This window comes from Lemur catta, chromosome 8 (genome assembly GCF_020740605.2).
Source record: "Lemur catta isolate mLemCat1 chromosome 8, mLemCat1.pri, whole genome shotgun sequence".
In the NCBI taxonomy this organism is placed as follows: Eukaryota; Metazoa; Chordata; class Mammalia; order Primates; family Lemuridae; genus Lemur; species Lemur catta.
The window spans coordinates 29736468-29755535 of record NC_059135.1 but is presented as its reverse complement, the minus strand read 5'-3'; the positions used below and the strand labels follow the sequence as shown (position 1 = coordinate 29755535).

At 37.0% G+C, this 19068-nt stretch overlaps 1 non-coding gene across 1 annotated transcript; it reads right to left on the bottom strand.

Moving 5' to 3' along the window:
* Window positions 1-6015: 6015 nt before the first annotated feature.
* LOC123644185 lies at window positions 6016-6122 on the bottom strand. Its single transcript, XR_006737012.1, has one exon. It is a non-coding gene; the product is annotated as a U6 spliceosomal RNA (small nuclear RNA).
* Between the last annotated feature and the right edge of the window lie 12946 nt (window positions 6123-19068).

Sequence of the window (19068 nt, the reverse complement as noted above, 5' to 3'; positions counted from 1 at the left end):
ATAGAATTGAGAGTTAAGATATTACCATTTGACAATGGATTCAACCATCAGACTACCAGCAAATCAGCACTTAATTTTTGTACTATCTAATATTTTCTATTAAAGTATGGAGTTTTATGATTTTATGTTCTCATTAGTTATAACTAAAAAGCCATGCATAAGAATTTTATATCATTTTGCCATTAAAAGTTTTTAACCTGTATTGCAGCAAACTTACTGTTACAATTGAACCACAACAATGTTTCACATATTTCTTTGTATTAATATCAAATATATTAAACACTAAATGCAAGATTAACTTTCAAAAGCAAACCCTACATTAATCAGGTATTATCTATGAACATTTTTGTAGACCACTTTTGAAATACTTATTATTTTGCCACATAGACTGGACTATAACAACTTTCATTTAACTTTTAGGTGACTGATTAAAGTGGAGTGTTTGTGCATATACAAAATTTGGAAATTTGTCTCATGGCAGATACATTTGAAAGTAAATACTTCAGAAGAATTTATGCTGTATATTAAAATTATGCCCAAAATAAATCTATGTATCTTAAAAATTCCAGTTCCGTTGTTACTGTGATGTTTGTAGTGTTACTATTAAACATTGTGAACATACACATTCATTCTTAAAACTTAATTTGAAACCCAGAGTAAAATCTGAGTAAGAGAAAAGGAATCTTTAAAACTAAATCACATCAGGGTGTCCAGTTTATGATTGAATTTTTAAGAAAATTACTGTATTTAAAACTACAACTTGATTTTTTTTCACTTTTAAAAGGCAACATGTAGATTTTATCCATTTTATTTGTACTTTTAAGTTTCAGAAACATCTTCATGTTTTAGACTCATTCTGTAGACACACTATTACTTAAAAACTCAGGGCCCCTTTCATCCCTTTGTACATTGAAAAAGTTCAATTGGCAGCAAACAAGCTGTTAGATACAGTTGAGTATTTAAAGTGTTTGTTGCACAGTTATACAATGTTTTGTTTGAACTAATTCACATAGACGTAATATCAGATTTCATTAATCATAAAAACTTGCCAAGTTCTATAATTACTGAATGGAGGGAATGACTCAACTAATTGGCTACATGTTGCAGCAAATTTAGGCCTTAGAATTGAAGCATCAACTTAAAATGTATTACATTTCTGTTCTTTAATCAAGTAGCTATACATGATATGGGATAAATCGTTTCATTTTGTTTTTTTTTTTAAATAAGAGAACTTAGTAAACTACTTCCTCTGAGATAGAATTTTTTAAAGAGATAATTTAACATTGTAAAACTTTTTTCTAAGAGCAAATTAATGAGTTTATAGCTTTAGTGATAGCTTGGATGGTTTTGAGAGGATGGTTTGTATTATAAGTAACCTATGAGAGTAACCTATGGTAACCTATTTATCACATTGTCAGAGCCAAACAGAATTTTTCTTTGAATCAGACAAGTTCAAGCTCTAAATTGTCACTTAAAATCCTAGGAAGTTATTTGTAACCTGTCTCTTGTCTCAGGCTCTTCACCTTATTACCAGTCCTTTTAAATATATAAAGGAATCATATTTTTAAAGAAGCCCAACAGTAAGAAAACTAAATTACTAAAAGATGCAGTTCAAGATAGTTAGGGTCCCAGTTTAACATTGAATTGCTTGACTTCTGTGGCTTTTCTTTTTCTGGCCACATTTATTTATTTAAGCAATTTTTGTATGCATTGTCATTTTGTTTCCATAGAGATTACATTGTTTAAGTGTAAGCTGTAATCATCCTTAGTTTTCTGTTGATAATTTTTCAAATCAAGATACATGAATAATTGTAAAATACACTTTTAGGGTGTTGTAGTGACTGAAACATGGAGATGTGTAGCTGCCATGCCTTTTCTGAATGGGCAGGAGAAATATAAGCTACAGAGTATTCATTTCTGAGGATGCTTTTCTGGAAAAAGAAAGGCTGAAAAATATTGGCACTTCCTCAGAACCCTCTTTCTTGTTAACGGGTATCTTTTGTTGGTGTGTTTTGCTCTTACATTACAGATAGAATATCATATATGAATTTATGAATAATTTCAGTTGTTTTGCTTTTGTATAAGCTGTCTGAAACCTTGCTATGCTGTGTAAGCTGTGTTTGATGGATCAGTGTGAGTACAAAGTAAAGCAGATCACTTTTCTTTTGTATTATCTATGGATGCCACTATGAAAGCTAACATTAAGCCACTAAAGAGTTTTCTATGAATAAGTGTAAGTAAATGCTTTGATATATATAAACCTAAATAAAAAGATTGTATTGATACAGAGACATTGGAGAAGGAGATTTTAAGACAGTTCTTTAGGTTTAAAAAAGGCTTGCTGTAAAATGGTGCATTATTCCATTTATTAAAGATCATATTAATGACAACAGTAATTGTGTTTTTTGATTTTATGAGGTCGCCAGAAATTATGATTGCTAGTGTGATATTTTTAGGTATTTTGCATTAGAATAGTAAATGGTCTATATAATATGACTTTCATAACTCAGTATGATACATCAAAGCAAATCAACTAAAGTTAGAATAATAATTGCTACTTTCTGACCACCTATTATATGCCAGGTGCTGTGTTAGTTATTCTATATACATTGTTGATAATTTTCACAACAATCCTGTGAAATGCATATTATTATCCCTGTTTTATAAATGAAGAAACTGAAAGAGAAATGAAATACCTTGCCCAAAGTCACAGGACTGGTAAGTGATGAGATTCTAACATATTTTCCATTTTGCTTTGTACTACAGTTTGTGGCAAGAAAAATTCAAAAATAAAAATGAAGATGCTTCAGTAGTTAGAGTAGCCAGGAGCATACATGGAGCAGGGTGCTGAAAAGTTATCAAATACCAAAACAACTATGCTTCACTTCATTAAATAACCTTTTTGGTTAGACCTTTGTATTTCTAGAAGGCCTGATTAAAATGGAATATGAGTTTGTGAGGGCACACATTGTGTTTGTCTCCAGATTAATTCCATGTCTTAGCTAAGTGCCCTGGAGTAGTATTCTGTGTCAGTTCTTGAGACAATATTTAAAAGGGTGTTGGGCCACTTTTACCTAGATGCCAAGGGAATTTTTGCTGGTGGGAAAACATGGCTTACTCCCATAAGTGCTATTGTCCCCTTAAATAGTTCTTATTTTAGGGATAATAGATTTGAAGTATCTTCTTTTGCCTTACATGCCTAACCTTAGAATCTGTTATAATGTTACAGGATACTTTTGCAGTTCTCTGCAGAAGCCACTATTTAATATTCAAAACAATAACGTCCTTAGAAGAAATGTGATGATCTGTTAAAAACATGTAATGTTCACCCTTTTAATAATGACTTACCATGAGTAAAATTATTCTCATTTACACCTGCACCTACCTGATATATCTTCCCAGTTTACATCCTTCTCTGCAAAGGACTAGCTAAAGCTAGTGATTAATCTTCCTCTTTATTCTATAGTGTTTTCCAGATTAAAGGCTAAATTCTATATTTTGGCAGCTTTTGTTTTATTGGTATGGTAGATTATTACTTTTTCAAAATTGAATCATTGCTGTACTGAGAGATACCGAAAAGTATAATATGATTCCTGCCCTCCAGGAACATAGGCCATTTTGTGGAGGAGATAAGGCCTACCGAAGAAATTATTACATCCAAACAAGATGACATGTAAGTGCCCAAATAAGTTGTAAACTATATGTTCAATATGTGTTTGAAGAGTCAAAGAAGACTTCAGCTGAGGAAATGATTATGGAGCAGAGTCTTGAAAGGATGGGTAGGATTTCAATGGGAAAAGAAAAGGCAGAATATTTGAAGTGTCTAGAGATAAGGGAGAACATGGACTGGAAATAAAGCAGACCAAGTAGATCTGTACAGATAATACAATTTTTGAAATCCAGATCCAGGTGTTTGGTCCTGCTGTCATAGATAATATGGAGAACAAAGTTTCTAAGGAAGGACCTTAATAGAAGCAATGTGAAGAAGTTTGGACTGATAGGTGTGCAGGATAGATTAGAAAGGTTGGGGAGGGATTGGACTGGGGGCATGAAAAAACTGCAAATAAAATGCAATTTCCAGTGTAACTAGTAAGTCCCTTTTTCAAGGGGCATCAAAAAAATTTTTTGAATACCAAATGTGTGGCAAACACTGTACTAGGAAATAAAAGAAACATCCCTGCCCTCAAGTTGTTTGTTGTAGATTTGGAGAAAATTACAGTATGGATTGTAAGTGTTAAGGAAATGAAAGCCCAGGGTGTTGTGGGAGTACATGGCAAGGATACCTAATCCAGTCTGACTCAATCAGAGGCAATTTCCGCCTTTGAGGTAACTTTCATGACTATCTTAAAATGTGAGTAGGTATTAAGAGATGAACAAGGGACCCTCTAAACAATGATAGCATCCACAAAGCCTGAGAGGGTAAAGCTTTTTCAGGTGGATGACAGGTCATTCAATGAGAGTAGAATTTGAGATGTCAAATGGAAGGATAGAGAGATGACTCCACATACATGTCACAGAAGGGCTAACACGCTGTGCTTAGAGAGTTTGGACTTATCTTGGAAGTCAACAGAAGAATTTAAACAAAGGAGTTTCAAAACAGGTAACTCAGGTATAAAGAATGGATTGAGAGAAAGGGAATTGAGTGTAGAAACACATAGACTAGTTTGGCACTTGTGAGAGGTAATGAGAGCCTAAACCAAGATGGAATCAGTGATGATAGGGAAGAGGAAACAGATTGGGTCAAGGTTAAAGAGAATTAGTGGGACCCAGTGAGCCATTAAGATAAACATTGGAGAGATAAAGACAATAACTTCAAGGTTTTCTAATTTGACAAAGGAGTGATCATCCCTCAGAGAAATGAAAAATTTCAGAGAATGTGCAGCTGACAAAAGATCCTGCCCTTACAGGTTTTTAAAATAGAACAGTTTTAACATATTCTGCCCTGTTACTACATCATGTGTTCAAATTTTTCGTTACAAAAAGATATGCAGACACTTTTCACCTATCTTCTCTGTAGAAATGCTTCAAGAACAGAGCCTTCCCTGGGTAAGTCACAAAGAAAGTCACTTTGATATTTTTGAATGAATGAATTATTAGACCAACTTGTTGCATATAATGTTATACTAGGACATCTTGAGGTGGCCATGTGCCTGCCCTGTAAAAATGGGTATCAGGAGCAGCCTTGATAATAGTTTATTTCACATACACACGAAGAAAGAGCAACCTTGAAAGGAACAACAAAAAGATGGCCTAAGTGGTAGATGGTGGAAAGGTGGTCAGGAGGTTTTATCAACTGTAGATACATCATCTTCCAAGAAGAGTTGCCCTTCTCTTGCCCAGTGCTTCTCTCTCCCTTCAAGTCCTCAACCAGCTTAACGTCCTAACCCTAGAGCTCTTCCTTTCCTCTCTATGTAATTAGAAAGGAAGCTGGCAAAACCCAGAAAGTATTTTCTAATCAAGGAGACAAGTATCCCTTATTTGTATGTTTAATTTTTTTTGAAATCATGATAGATGGAACAGATAAAAAGGAAGTTTTCCTTTGTTTACCAACCTTTCCAATGATGATTGAACAAATCAGTCATCTATGTAAGATGTCATGGGAAATGAGCTTAAATTCCTTAAGGAAAAAACTATTTAAGGAAACATGGGAGGCTGAGGCAGGAGGATCCCTTGATCCCATGAGTGTGAAGTTGCAGTGAGCTGTGATGATGCCACTGCACTCTAGGGTGAGCAAGACCGTGTCTCAAAAAAAAAAAAAAAAAAAAAAAAAAATTTAAGGAAATGCATTATTCTCTTCAGATATGTAGAACTTCAGAACTATCTGGGTTTTTTTCAAAGCAAACATTTTCTTTCTTTATTTTTTAAGTAAATAGGTTGATTAAACTGACGTATCCATGATACTTAGTGATGCTTAGGAGTCACATCTTCTCACTTACAGAAAAGTAAAAAAAAAAAAAGTAAAAACTATTACATCTATCTCCTAATTCCCACTGCCCTTTCTTTCTTTTTCTTTTTTTTAATATGGAACGCCTCACAGATTTGTGTGTCATCCTTGCACAGGGGCCATGCTAATCTTCTCTGTATCGTTTCAATTTTAGTATATGTGCTGCTGAAGCGAGCACCCACTGCCCCTTCTTAGACGAGTTTCAAAACCCCACTATGAGCTGTTGCGAAAGACACTTGGTCTTCCTTTTTTAGTTTCTCCCTACTCTAAGCAATCTTATACTCTGCTGCCAGTCATCTTTGTCAATGTTATTACCAGGTCACCAGGTTCAAGCTCCTCAACCAGAAATTCCAAGTTGTCTATCATGCAATAGCCATATACCTTTCCAACCTTATCTTCCTCCATCTGTACTTTACAGTTTATAAGCTATTCATTTACTTTATCTCCTTACTAAGTTGTCAGCCTTTTGCATCAGGGAGGGAATCCTGTCAGTTTTTTCTATTTCTGAAGTACTAATGTTTAATGATCACTATGCTGATGCCAAAATAGTCTTTTTAAAATTTTTTAAAGTACATTTTCATTTAACCTGTATGAGTCAGGCTTCTTAGTCCATCTGAGTTATTCTATGTGTTTAAAAGTAATTTAACTGCAGATCACGTATTAAGTTACTCTGTGAGATTTGTGGCAAGTCTCAAAATGATAAGCATTGAGACAATGTATGGATGTCCTATATGTATGTGTGTGTGTGTATATATGTATATATATATATATATATGTATATATATATATATATATATATGAATACAGAGAACTTTAAATAAATGAATACCAGTTTTACCCACATTCAGCACTATGCTTTTAGAAAGAGTGAGAATAAGCATTTACTGTTTGGTAAATAGGTCCTTCAGTTAAACGCTTTTATCTTTTTGTTTTTTACTATAGTGTTTTTACTCCTTACTTTTTCAGTAATGTTAATAAAACAGAAAGATCGATATTTCTCTGGTGCCCAGCAGAACATCTGTCCACCACTTAGACCACTAGGCGGCTCTCTTATTTCATGATCTAGTACCTGGAGGCCTCTCCATTCTTTTCCAAAACTAGATACCTCTGTTGTCAAATTTGGTTCATAATGTTTTCCTATTGATTATGAATACTCAGCAGGACAAGCTCTGTGAACACCATTTACATTTAAAGAGTCTAATGCTTTCCATCAGCTGAGGTTTAGGCTAGGCAGAAACTCTGCAGGTTACTTGTCTCCAGGACAGCACAAATACCAAAGCCAGGCCTTAATAAACATGACCATGCTACCCTATAACTTCACTTTAGTCCCACAATGACATATATTAATAATTTATGATTTCTGAGACATTGGAAGAATTGTCTAATCCACAGTTGTTCAAACATTTTCATGGAACCCTAGCATTTGCCAGGATTTTATTAAAGTTTAGCAGAAATTCATGAAGGCATTTTATATGCAAAATGAGGCTTCACATTTTTTTGAACACTATTGACTTTGGCTTTCCTGATATTTAATTTTTTGAGGAAACGATTTCTGATTACTTTCTCTCCTTATTTTCTCTTCCATGATACTTTCTACCTTAACATTGCATTCTTACCAACATTCAGATTTGTTGAACAGCCTTCAGTATCATCTTTAGATCCGAAAAGTACTATTTTTGTATTAGTACAAAGCCTTGTGTCTTAAGTTTCCATTAAGCTGTCTCCAGATGTACAAACTGATAGGAATCTCTCTAATTATAAGAATTAATATTGAAAATTTTAGGTGGTAAATGCAGCTGATATCTCTTTTACTGAAGATGAAAATGAAATAGTGAGGAAAGAATGAGACATCACTAGATCTATCCTGATAAATCAAAATACCCCAAACGATTAGAGAGCATTGAGCCATCATAGATCGTATCTTACTCAGTAATTTACTTTTGGCCTATGAAGGGGAAGCTCCATCTTTTCAAAGAGATTGACATAGAAATCATTTTGTAATCCCCAGCCCAAAGCAGATTTGAAGAATTAAAATAAGAAACCAGAACCAGGATTCTTCAATTCACAGTTTGACTAAAATTCTAGAAATAGCCTCTCCTAAGGTATGTAGAATTTCAGTAAATTATGCTCTGTCTAGACCCTCCTCTCAATTACTTTTGGTTTTCTGTATCATTTACATATCTAGCATACATGAAGGAATATTTTAATCCCTATTCTCTAGGAAAGGAGTAAAAGCTTGATCAGCAAAGGGCTGAATTTAGCCAACCAGCTGTATTTTATTTGGCCTGCAAAATATTTAAAATTTGTTTTTATTAGAATGCCTTTCAGGGAGGACCTGGACTTTCCCCAAACCCAGCAACTACCAATTGTCTTATATCCAACCAGATTTACCTACTTATATTACCTTCCCAATCTTTGTAAGCTTTGGTTTGTACCTAGTCTCAGAACTTTCATCCCAGACATAGCATGAATATAAGGGCCCAGAGGAAATGTTTGGCATTTTGGAATAAACTTGAGAGGAGAGCCAGCCCTGGCTGAAACTTTGAAGTAGGGCAGCTTGTTTCCTCTCTCCAGTGGTGCACTTTTCTTCTTCTGTAGGAAGTCCACAGTTATCTTATTTGTCCATTCTTACCTCATCTCCCATTGAAATCTGCACGTGAATAAGGGTCCAATACGCTCATTCAAGGGATAAATACTACCAAAAAAAAAAAAAAAAAGATAGCTGATGCATCGGCTCACACCGGTAATTCTAGCACTGTGGGAGGCCAAGGCAGAAGGATCACTTGAGGTCAGGAGTTCAAGACTACCCCAAAGAAAACAGCAGATGATATGCTTTTATTTATTTAGAAAGTTAACAAAATCTCCCCTACAGTTTTGTCTTCTCCAAATTACAAAATCCTCTTTGTCCCTTTCCTTTAGCCTCTTTCTCATACATCTTATTTTGCTCTCATTTATTGCTTTCTCTGATTTGTTTTCACCTAAATTATAGGGGTCTAAATTTGACTTTTAGTATATTCAACTTTAGTATACAATGGAAAACCTAAAATTTTATTTTGGGGAAGGTTATTGATGCTACTAATCCTGTTAAACTGGCTTTTCTAGAGCAAAATGAGTGAAATTCAGGCTCAGATTCAAAAGGCGTATATTCCATTATTTAACATACAGGTGTGCCTCTCTTTAAGCAAATCTGCTACCTGAAAACCTGGCTTTATAGAACAGAAAGTGATTCTTCAATTAAAAGAATTCACCAATACTTTTCTTTAAATAGGCTCTCCTCTAGTATGAATAGTCTTTTCAGTAACGCATTTATCATGCAAATCAATATGCACTTGTATAATTTAAGAGGGTGAGAAAATAACTATGTGCAAATTGAAGCAATATAAGAGCTGCCAATTTTATAGAAAGTAACAATATGTCCTTGTGTCATGTAATTCTACACTGCTCTTTCCTGCACCTTTCTTAATAAGTCTCCACCCAAAAGCAAAATGTAAAGGGTTTCATTTCTCTTTCCTCTAGCCTAAGTAAATAAACTCCTCCCCAAACAGATAGTGGTATGTAAACAGAAAGGAAATTAACTCCCCAATTTAAAAAAGAAAAACCTATACATATTAATATCACTTCCTTTTTACGTTTCAAAATAATTAAAGTGATTTGGACTCTGAACTCTGTTTTAAGATTACATTTTAACTAAAACAGACAAAGCAAGAACTTCCCTTGTAATTCAAACAGTTCCTTGAATTTTTCAGATAAGCTCCACCTTTGGCAGCACTGACATCTCAAAAATGTGAGCCAACAACCAAAGCCCCTTTGTAGCTGGGATTAGGGAACAATGTTTCCTTGCCTCTGTGTGTGTGTGTGTGTGTGTGAGAGAGAGAGAGAGAGAGAGAGACAGAGACAGAGAGAGAGACAGAGACAGAGAACAGAGAGAAAAACTAAAACTAAGAAAATAGGAACAGTGACTGGAATTCATAAAGCTCAGAGCCCAGAACACCTTTGATGTCTAGAGCTGTGGAAACGCATTTCACTCACACTGTTATCCAGAAGTTAGAAGTGTCAAAACAGAGGGAACTTACTGTCCTAGAAACATAGCAGGCTACTACTGTCACAAAGGTAAAGGAAGTGGTGGTTCCAATAGGCTGCCCACTCTTTTTTGCTGGAAAACAACTCTTCCCACCTTTTCCCAGGGAACTAAGTGCAGGAAACTCAGTACGCCCTTCTGCACTCACCAGTTATGTACCTTTGTATGGTAAACACAAGAGTCTCTATTTCTAAAATAGGTGGCTTACTTCACAGAATTTAAAGTCATTTCAAAATTGCTTTGTGACTATGGTCTAGGTCAAACCTTGACTTCATTGTCATATTGTGGGTAGGTATGTTTTGCCTCTGGAAAAAAATTTGATTCGTCTGGCCTTGCATCTTATATAGGTAAGTAGGTTTTACCAGGTGGAGATAAAATTGTCAATGTCTTTAGTTAGTATGTTGGCTGGTTGTTTTGGAAAGAGACTAAATCCTTACATCTTAACTTTTTGAATTGACTAATTTATACATTCAACAAATATTTCTTGAGCACCTACCTTTGTTATCATGTCCAACATATTTGAAACCTAGAGTGGATCATTTTTTATCTCCCCTCCTCTATATAATTAATTTACTTTAAATAAGAATAATGAGTACTAATAATGGTCAGAAAAGAACAGTAATTGAAAGTGGGAGATGAGGTAAAAGAAGAAGTCAGGAACGATGCCCAGGTTTCTGGCTTCAGTAACTGGGGGAAGGGTGGTGGCTTTTACTTAATTAGAAAGTTTGGCGAGGGACAGGTTCCTAATAATGACTTCATCCAACATGCATCTCTCCCTGAAATTTTAGTTGTTTGTGTTTTTTAATAGAATTTACTTTATAGAGCAGTTTGAGGTTCACAGCAAAATTGAGTGGAAAATACAGAGTTCCCATGTGACTCCCCATAAATACTGCCCTGCTATCAACATCATGCACCAGAGTGGTACATTTGTTACAACAGTGAATCTACATTCATATTTAATACATCATTATCACCCACACAGTACATTAGGGTTCACTCTTGGTGTTGTACATTCTATGGGTTTCACAAATGTATAATGACATGTATCCCATGGAACAATCTCACTGCTCTAAAAAAAAAATCCTCTGGGCCTTGCATATCCCTCCCCCTGGTAACCACTGGTTTTTTTTTTTTTTTTTTTTGAGACAGAGTCTCGCTTTGTTGCCCGGGCTAGAGTGAGTGCCGTGGCATTAGCCTAGCTCACAGCAACCTCAACTCCTGGGCTTAAGCGATCCTACTGCCTCAGCCTCCCGAGTAGCTGGGACTACAGGCATGTGCCACCATGCCCAGCTAATTTTTTCTATATAGATTTTTAGCTGTCCAAATCATTTCTTTCTATTTTTGGTAGAGACGGGGTCTCACTCTTGCTCAGGCTGGTCTCGAACTCCTGACCTCGAGCGATCCACCCGCCTCGGCCTCCCAGAGTGCTAGGATTACAGGCCTGAGCCACCGCGCCCAGCCCCCCCCCCTTTTTTTTTTTAAGACAGGGTCTTGCTGTGTCACACAGGCTGGAGTGCAGTGGCATGATCATAGCTCATTGTAACCTCAAACTCCTGGGCTCAAGCAGTCCTCCTGCCTCAGCCTCTGGAGGAGCTGGGACTACAGGTGTGCACCAACACATCCCACTAATTTTTTTTATTATCTTGTAGAGACAGGGTCTTGATGTATTACCAAGGCTGGTCTTGAACTCCTGGCCTCAAGTGATCCTTCTGCCTCAGCCTCCCAAAGTGCTGGCATCCAGCCATCACTGATCTTTCTACTGTCTCCATAGTTTTGCTTTTTCCAGAATGTCATATAGTTAGAATCATTTCAGATTGGCTTCTTTTACTAGTAATATGTGTTTAAGGTTCCTCCATGTCTTTAGATGGCTTGATAATTCCTTTCTATTTAAGTAATGTTCCATTGAATAGATGTAGCACAGTTTATTTATCTTTGGTTGACTTCTTATTTGCTTCCAAGTTTTGGCAATTATGAATAAAGCTGCTGTAAACATCTGTGTACAGATTTTTGTGTGGATATAAGTGGTTTTTTTTTTTAATTTTTAAAATTTTATTTTAGAGACAGGGTCTTGCTATGTTGCCTAGGCTGGACCCAAACTCCTGGGTTCAAGTGATCCTCCTATCTCAGCCTCCCAAGTAGCTGGGACTACAGGTGTGGCCATTAACACAATAGTTAAATCATATATGAATTATTAATACTACCATTAAAAATGCCCTTAGACTTATATATGACATGGAAAGAATTTCATGATATATGTTGTCAGTAAAAATAATAGGCTACAAAATAATATGAGTAGTATGATTCTTGCTCTTTCTATGTGTGAAATACATATATAAATGTATAGAAAAATGGCTGGAAAAGTTAATTATATTTGGGGGATGATATAGATGATCTTCCTTTGTTCTATTTCTATTTATTGCTTTACTGTACATTTCAATTTTTCCCACTCTGTGTAATATATTAAAAGAACCCCCCATTCCCAGCACACACACACACACACACACACACACACACACACAAGAAAGAAGAGGGAAAAACCTACCCCATTCCTAAAGCGTATTTTAGAGAATAATTCTCTAGTCATGTAGTTTTTCTTTAGCTATTTCTGCTTTCAGGCTACTAAGGTGAGTTTCAGTGGAATATGAAAGCTTACTTAAATGTTCATTGCTGTTTCCATTTGTCCCTATATAGTAATGTCCTGTTCATTTAATGTGTGATGAAGTGCTCAGTGTACTTTTATTTCTTTTTGGAAGCTGTTTGGAAATGTTTTTGCTTAATCATAAGACATTGCTGAAGCCAGTGATATTATGATTGAATGATTCATCTTGGTTTAGGACTTATGATCAGAAAGGCTCTGAATTCTATTCTCAAACTTGGAGAGAAAATTTTAAAATGGAGTGGGCTCCCAAAAAGAAAGGAGGTGGTTCTATTCAGAGGCCTGATCTCTGTGATTTCTAGCTCTAGAGGCAGAGGGTGCCTATTCATGTCTCATTCATGGAAGAATTGACTGCTGGCGTTTCTTCCAAAGTCTATTATTTCTTTAGAGGCTGGGCCTGCCACTCCAGTTATTTTCTTCTAGGTCTGCCCTGCTCCACTTCAGCAGCTTGGGAAAATTATGCACAAAATTGGTACCATTTGAATAAAAGGACAACATCTAAGTTAAGACATAATAAAATAATTAGAGGTTACCAGTGTACATGATTCCACATGCTAAGCTTTCACTTTGCATAATATACCTACACGGCCATTGAAACTGTTGCTGGTGAACTGAAATGCAGCCACTCCCCTGGTTGTTACATGGCATGGTGATGAATTTAGCCTCACGACCCCTGCATAAGTAGGTAGTATACAACAATAGCAGAACTTGAAAATTTAGTCTTACAATAGAAGGGGTATCTTGTATTCAGCACCTTGTTTACACCCCCATCAAGTCTTGAGAATGCCTCTAGAACTGAGAATCCTCTGCAGAAGCGAAAGAGTTTAAGCTCTGGGAATATCATGAGATTCCCAGGAGAGGTAAAATGAGGGCTGAAAAAAGCTCAAGGACAAGATCTATGTTTAGGGACAGAAAGCCAGCAAAGAAGACATAGTAGAAATGGGAAGAAAGATAGAAGGAGAATTAGGATAGTGCTGGAAATGTTCAGCAAGTGATAAAGACAAAAGTTCAAGAAAGAATGGATGGACAACAGCAAGGTATGTCTCAAGAGAGGTAGAAGGAACAGGTCAGTGAGCTGTAGGAAATCTTTGAGAAACTTGGTTTTTTGAAAAGTGAGTTAAAAAAGCCAGAAAGTAAGGATTACTTGACTGGATGGAACTGGAGGATGAAGAAAACTTTCAGGAAGTTTGTTAGTAACATGAGAGCAAAGGGTAATAGTGAGATATACTAGAATAAAATTAACTTACAGTTTGTGTTAGAGTTTTTCCAATTGATTCTCTTAATAATGTTCTAGTATTTCATCCTTTCATTTTCTTTTTTTTCCCTGTCATATAGCACATACTTCACAGGCCACTTCTTGCCCTTGATTTCTCAAATGAACAGAGATGCTTACATGGATTTGTTCATTTTCAGAGCAGAGCAATGAGCATGCACTCCAGAGTCCTAGCATTTTGCTTTGATTCAGGATCAAATTGAGGTAATGACTATTTACATCTATGATTAAAATAGTCTTGGTGAACAGCATTGATATTGCAGTGTCTGATCTACCACATTTCTGCCAGTCAGTCAAGAATGCTCTTCATGTGGGTTCTTGCAGTGACCTTTACTACTTGTGATACTTGGAGGTTGGTGGACATGTGAGAAGGGAAAATAAACCTGGAAGCTGCCTACCAGTGTCCCTCTGGCAATGCTCTCCTGAACAGAATGGATCTTGTTTGATCTTTGGTCAGACTTGGATAGTACTTAGATAAGATGTTATCTGTCAATTACGAATCTCACAGGTCTCTCCTCTAGCCTGACAGCTCCTTGAGAACATGAGCCATGTCTTCTTTGTCTTCAGAGTCCTAGACTTGGCATAGAATTAACAAATATTTATTTGAATGAATTCACAATCAGCCACCTACTTGCTTTCCACCCTCATTTACTAATCTGGGATACGATAAAATTCTATTACTGTCATGAGGCTTGAATACTGCTCTAATATTATTCTAAGATCATTTAATATAGAGTGGTTTCATTTTGTAGATGAGAAAACTGAAGCCCAGAGCGGTTAAATGACTTTTCAAAGCTAGTTAGTGGCAAAGCTAGACCCAGGAGAATCCAGGTCCTCCTGATTCTGAATTTTCTACTAAACACCCCTAAGCCATTAAGGAGGTTGCTTCTGCTTATAAAACACTATTTTTTCTTTCTTTGTCTCTCTTTTCACATGCTTCCCCCCACCCCCTACTTGTATGTGAGATCAACATGTAAACCAGAGAACTTGGATTTTTTTAGAAGAACCAGGACTGCTGTGTTATGGCTCAGCATGGAGGGAGTGGAAGCACCAGAATTTACCTTTCTGCAAAGCTATCATGTTCACTTATGTTCCCTAGGTCTTAACTGAATGTGAGAGCCTTGCCCAGGTACAGGCATCTTTTCTGAAGTCAGGAGACTTGATCGCTCATCTTGGCTTTGTTACCACTCCTGTGGCCTTCAGAAAGTTACTTTTCCTCTCTGGGTCTCAGTTTTCCTCATTTGTAAAATAATGGAACTTAGACTACATGAGCTCCAAGATATTTTTAGCTCTAAAATCCTATGATCCTACCTTCTGGATTATGAAGGATTTAAATTTTTTCCCACCTTTAAAGTAAAAGCCCCATGGAATTGGATCATTCTTACCTCTTTGTGTGCATGTTGACAGGCCTTCTCTGCTCTGTTTCGTATGACTGGAATGATGTAGTTTTGATTTCAGTAGTTTCAACAATTGTTTTCCATTTGTCATTCTACTAAAGAAATAACTGGCACAATGGTTAAAACAGCTATGACTGAGTTCTTTTGGGTCCCTTTTCAAGGGACTTGCTACTTTGAAAATCTCTAGATCTTCACCCCTCTATCACTCATGCAGAGTTGGATGGTAACCATGGATCCGATCTTCTTTTGCTTCTTGCGGAATTGGAGGAGAGGTTGTAGGATCTCCTCAGGATCAGAGATCCAGGGAGATGCCCGGAAGAGGGAACATGTTCTCTCAGTAGAGGAAAGGAAAGCTGCCAGGTTGCTGACTCTGCTGTAGCAGATGACGAGGAATTAGTCTCTCCTCACTGTGGAGGTTACTGGCTTTGCACTTTCTTGGCAAAGTCCACTAGACATGTCATGGCAGCCTATTCCTTGCTTTCTTCTGTCTACATGTCTACACACCCAGGAATGGAGAATCAAGAGATCGGTTTTCTGGCTGCTGTTGAAAGGATGCTCTGTCAGAGGCACAGACCTGCCTTATTCTGAAAATTACCCTGTGTGCAAAGCCGCAGAACACATAGTTATTTGTTACCTGGACCCGAACACAAGACCCAGTGTCACATTACTTTGTCTTCCTCTGATATATCTTTCTTTCATTGACTGTTTCATGCTATCAGTCACTCAACAACATTTATGAAGCACTTGCCTTAAGCATGAAGGAAAGGTTGAAAGGGAAGAGAAAGCATGATCTCTGGCACTGAGGCCTAAAAAATTGCTGTAAGGAGAATAGAGAATGCATGAAAACAGGCTGGGCATGGTGGCTCATGCCTGTAATCCTAGCACTTTGGGAGGCTGATGCAAGTGGATCTCTTGAGGCCAGGAGTTCCAGACCAGACTGGGCAACATAGTGAGACCCCATCTCCATTAAAAAAAATTATCCAGGGGCAATGGCTTGCACTTGTAGTCCCAGCTACTCAGGACGCTGAGGCAGGAGGATTTTTTGAGTCCAGCAGTTTGAGACTGCAGTGAGCTGTGATTGCGTCACTGCACTGCAGCCTGGGTGACAGAGCAAGACCCTGTCTCTAAAAAAGAAAAGAAAAGTGAAGGAAAGAAAAGAAAGGAAAAGAAAAGAAGCACTAAGTACTATACAAACAAATACAAATTAACACAATGCAGAGTATTTCTGGACATGTTTAGGAACTAATTGGCATGATCAAACCTGGGTGGAGTTAATGAGAGCCACGGTATCCAGTGGGATGACTTTGAATGGTAACTGTGTATAGGGTTGCTATAAGACATAAATGTGGTATAGTGTATACAGTGCTCAGCCCAATGCCTGAGACATACTGATTGTTCAATAAATGTTAACTGTCAATAAAATTATCACCCTATATCTTAGAACCTGGAGTCTTGGAGGGATAGTGCTATAATTGCCAGAATAAGAAGGGGAAGTTTGGGTTAAGGTTATTTACCACTCAAAAGTCCTCTGCTCTTGAGTTACACAAGATTTAGCGATCAGTAGAATTTCATTGACAGAAGTGACGGGAAACTGGGGAAAGTTCCTAAGAGAATAACCAACTAAAAACACCAGCCTTGCGGAGCATTGAAGAAAAATCATGTTAGAAGTGAGGGAAAGGAAAGGAAGCTTAGACTTTTATTAGTGTAGACCCTCTTGTGTTGTGGGCAAAGAGGAATGGGATTGTCATTTTATTAGTAACTTATGTATTGGACATGAATTTAACTTCCCTTTTGAGTTCCTCTTTTTCATCCTCACTATTAATAGACTAGGCACATATTTGAGAAGTAATCTATGCTGCAACTCTCTCTCAGAACTGTAAATACTTTAAGTGAAGTTAGTAGAGATTTTGAAAGGTCTTCGCTTTAAAGAAAATACAAAAAAATAATTTTGGCATGATATATGATTGTCATCAATCATAGGTCAGAGAACTGCTAGTCCACAGCAGCTCTTTTCTCCCTGGAGAGATCTTCAAGAAGAGGTCTTTGTGCCCCATGCGTAATGACTACTTAGGAGCTGAGTCAAACAAAGAGTCTTATTTTAGTTTTCAAAATACCAAGTCCAGGCAGGCCTATATTTTCACTACATGGGAGGAGTCAACTATGCTTTTCACTACGTGGGAGGGGTTAGTGGTTAAGTTTATTCTCATGTTAGCTGCCTAAGTCATCCCACTGGGTACTGTGGCTCAGTTAATTTCCTCAACTGGCCAAGGACAGAATAAATGGGGGCCAAGCTAAATCCCACTGTATGTAACAGGAAGTAGTGATTTGACACTCTGCTCCTTGAATACATTATGTATTCTGGCATGGCTAAATGATATTAAGAAAAGATAGTACTAATCATTGTTGACATTAGTACTCTTAAAATCGTTTACTCACATATATTTATTGACAATAGTAGACTATCTGTAAAGAACATAGTATCGTAAATAATAGAAGCTCAAATTTGTTGACTATAAACCAACATTTGGACTGTCCCTTTGCCAACATACAGTTTTAACTGCACTTCTTCAAGCAAAATTCAACTGTATCTACAGGGTAAAAGGATAGGAAAGAAGGAATGAATTAGGAACATTGTAGTTTGGACATACGTTTCTCTCTTCTGCTTCCTACTGTTATGAAATCCCAGTTCCAATTTAGCAGTGGTAAAGTGATTGCTATTACACAGCAATAGTTGGTATCTGTGAGTTCATGTTAAGTGGTTGTTACAGAATTTAAAAGGGCAATGCAGGCCAGGCACAGTGGCTCACGCCTGTAATCCTAGCACTCTGGGAAGCCCAGGCAGCAGGATCACTTGAGCTCAGGAGTTCAAGACCAGCCTGAGCAAGAGCAAGACCCCTGTCTCTACTAAAAATAGAAAAATTAGCCAGGTGCATTGGTGTTTGCCTGTAGTCCCAGCTACTCGAGAGGCTAAGGTAGGAGGATCACGTGAGCCCACGAGTTTGAGGTTGCAGTGAGCAATGAAGATGCCGCTGCACTCTACCTGGGGTGCACAGTGAGACTCTGTCTCAAATTAAAAAAAAAAAAAAAAAAGGCAAGGCATATTTCATGTACCAGTCCTCAACTATCTCCATCAAGCTGTCACCATAGAGACTGAAAACTTGAAGACTTCCTTACAATCATTTTGGAAGGGAAATGTCTATTTCTGGCTGAAGCTTGGCCTCTCTGAAGTGGAATTTATGGAGTTTCTTACTATCTGCTATGGAGTGAGAAATTTAGGACAAAATATGGAGCAACCTTATGGGGTAAGATGATCAGCAATTTTAAAAAAGGAAAACCCTACTTAGATTAGCATAGGGCTAGATCCCACAGGTTATATAATTATGACCTGTATATAATTTAGCTACTCCGGAAGTTACTCATCTTCATGCTCTGTAGCCTGCCTTTCTCTGGATTGTGAGTAAATGGTTTCTTGCCCCTAACCATTCTCATAACTCATAGGACAATTACCACCCTGAGATCAGATTGTCCACAAACAGTTAAGTCATAAACTCAAATATCACTAACCAGAGATAATATGGTTTAAGCAACATTTTTTAGCTGCTACTTCCTTAGGTCCTTATAGATAAATAAGACCAAGCACCTCTTTACAGGTTTCCACTTTTGCCCTTACTGTAATACCAATCAAATGGCTTCCTAAGAGAATCTAATTTTGTTTTCTGG